The sequence below is a fragment of the Zalophus californianus genome, chromosome 4, assembly GCF_009762305.2.
Source record: "Zalophus californianus isolate mZalCal1 chromosome 4, mZalCal1.pri.v2, whole genome shotgun sequence".
NCBI lineage: Eukaryota > Metazoa > Chordata > Mammalia > Carnivora > Otariidae > Zalophus > Zalophus californianus.
In genome coordinates this window covers 105,096,221-105,099,320 of record NC_045598.1, presented here as the reverse complement: position 1 = coordinate 105,099,320, position 3,100 = coordinate 105,096,221, and the positions used below count along the sequence as shown (strand labels likewise).

General features: G+C 40.2%; 1 non-coding gene across 1 annotated transcript; it reads left to right on the top strand.

The window, feature by feature from the left end:
• The first annotated feature begins 1,995 nt into the window (after window positions 1-1,995).
• Window positions 1,996-2,099, top strand: LOC113917275. Its single transcript, XR_003518186.1, has one exon. It is a non-coding gene; the product is annotated as a U6 spliceosomal RNA (small nuclear RNA).
• Window positions 2,100-3,100: the final 1,001 nt, after the last annotated feature.

Below are 3,100 nucleotides of genomic sequence, written 5' to 3'. Positions count from 1 at the left end.
AGTGGGGAGCCATTGGAAAGCTTTTAAACATGGAAATTATACCATTAGATATTTGTGTTAGAAATATCAGACTGGCAGGAATGTGGAGGATGCACGAGACAACAACTAACCTGATATTCTTCTGTAAATATGAGGTTTGAAGGGATTCAGGACAGCGCCCCCCCCCCGTGTCACTCTGGCAAGTGGGTCATTCAGAGCTGAAGGCACTTGAGATCCTGTGGGCTCAAGAGAAACTTTTGTCTCTCTCTTAACCCCACAGAAAAATCTAAATTGGCGGTCTTTCCCCAAATAAGGGTCATCTGCTCTTCTTACTACCCTCTGAAGTGCATTCCTTTCCTCTGAAATCCCAGACCCCTACCCCCTTCTCTGTAGTTCAGAATGAGATAAATATCTCATCTTGCCTGCCTTTGGAATTTCCATGTCTATGGGGAGTCCCCTACATACACCTATTTAAATTTGATTTTCTCCTGTTAATCTGTCCCATGTCAGTTTGATTCTTAATCCAGCTAGAAGGACCTTCGAGGGGACAGGATTTCTTGCTCCACAACAGCTTCTAGAGGGCAAAAATATAAATGTTTTGATTTTTTAAACTTCTCACAGCATAGATTAACATAGTGCTTGCACTCAGTAGGAAATGTTTGTTGATGTGGAAACCAGTGTCAGAAGGAACACTCTGCTTCTCGTGGGTGTAGAGAATGGACAGTATAACCCTTGTCTGATGAACAAACTCAGATGGGGTAGTATTAGTCATAGAAATCTTTCTAAAAGTGATGGCTGAGCTCAATCTGGAATAAAGAAAGAACACTTAAATGAAGGAAGAGTGATGGAGTCAAAGAAGCATGGAACTTTTGGGGAAATGCTGCTTAATTCAGTATGGTAGAGCTCACAATGCATGAAAGTGAAAGGTATAAAATCATAGAATCTCATAGTTGGAAGGAACCCTTGAAAGTCATGTTGTGGCATTAGCCTTCTAATCATTCCTGCAAAGTCCCTGCTTTAACTACTTGGGTGAGGTCCTCGGGGTCCTTCAGGGGTCAGAAGTGACTATCTTCCAAGGTGTCTCATTCTTTAAAAGTACTTATTTTTTCTTTTTTTTTTAATTGAAATATAGTTGACACACAATGTTATTAGTTTTAGGTATACAGTGTAGTGATTCAACAATTCTATATGTATGCTATGCTCACCACAAGGGTAGTCACCATGCAACACAATTTAATATCATTGACTATATTCCCCGTGCTGTTCCTTTCAACCCCATGACTTATTCATTCCATAACTGGAAGCCTGGACCTCCCACCCCACTTCACCCATTTTGCCCATCCCCTCACCTCCCTTCCTTCTGGCAACCACCGGTTTATTTTTGTATTTATGGGTCTGTTTCTGCTTTTTGTTTGTTTTGTTTTTTAGATCCCATATATAAGTGAAATCATATGGTATTTGTCTTTCTCTGACTTATTCACTCTGCATAATATCCTCTAGGTCTATCCATATTGTTGCAAATGGCAAGATTTCATTATTCTTCATGGCTGAGTAATATTTGATTATACGTGTGTGTGTGTGTGTGTGTGTGTGTGTGTGTGTGTGTACACAACATCTTCTTTATCCATCCAACGCTTGGGTTGCTTCCATTCTCAGCTATTGTAAATAATGCCACAATAATAAAAGTAGTTCTTCACATTGAGCCAAATCTGTCTCCTTAGCACTCACTGCTCCACTTTTAACTTAGGACCATATAGGGTAACACATATCTTCTCCTACACAAGATTTTCAGGATGTGAAGATAGTTATCAAGTACTTGTTGACTCATTTCTTCAATCATTTAATAATTTAATCATTTCCCAGAGGATATGGTCTTTCTATCACTCTAGTCTTTTTCCACTGAAAAGAATCTAGTGTGTCTACATCCCCTTTAAAACGTGGTGCCAAATATAGAATAGAAGACCCACGTAAACCCAAGATTATTCATCTAGTACTATACTTCTGTTGTTTGAGATAAGATCATAATGAGCCTTGTACTAAAAAATGGAATGATACAGAGAAGATTAGCATGGCCCTTGCACAAAGATGACACACAAATTCATTAATCATTCCATATTTTTAACTAACTGGAATTTAAATTAAAACTTGGAAGAAAAAAATCATAATGAGCTTTGAAAGTCAGCATAAAGAATTTGAATTTTAGGGGCATCTGGGTGGCTCAGTCGGTTAAGCGTCTGCCTTCAGCTCAGGTCATGATTCTGGATCATGTCCCAGGATTGAGCCCTGCATTGGGCTCCCTGCTCAGCTGGGAGTCTGCTTCTCTCTCTGCCCCTCACCCCACTCATGCTCTCTCTCTCTCTCTCTCTCATTCGCTCTCTCTCCCTCAAATAAATAAATAAAATCTTAAAAAAAAAGAATTTGGGGCTCCTGGGTGACTCAGTCAGTTAGGTATCCGCCTTCTGCTCTGGTCATGGTCCTGAGATCCCGGGATCGAGCCCCATGTCGGGCTCCCTGCTCCGTGGGGAGTCTGCTTCTCCCTCTTCCTTTGCCTGCCACTCCCCCCTGCTTGTGCTCTCTGTCTATCAAATAAATAAATAAATAAAATCTTAAAAAAAAAGATTTTTTTTAATAAAAAAAATTTTATTCAAATGGGGGAACATTGAAGGATTTTGGGCAGATAAATGAGAGTAGCGCCCCTATCTTCCTGTGCATTCCACTGACTCTAACTGGAATGTAAGCTCTAAGCGTTAGGTCTGTGTCCCATTAGTGGCATAGCTTCAGTGCCTAGGCAGGGCTGGCACATTGTAGGTGTTTAGTATGCCTACATAAATGAATTAATATCTATATCAGTGCCCGGCATATTAAGCATACACAATTCATGCTTGCTGAAGGAAGGTAAGTCATCAAAGCCATACTTTACGGAAGATAACTGGCAACAGTATGTAAGAGATATTGGACACCACAGGGCGAAAAACAATTAGAAGGAGTTGCAGCAGTCTTGCTAAGAGGCAACAAAAGTATAAACTAGGGTGACATAGTGAAAGAAAGGAAGGAATGGATGTGAAAGAGGATTTGACATGATTTATAAATTAAATGGACATATAGTGGGGGGAAGAAGGAA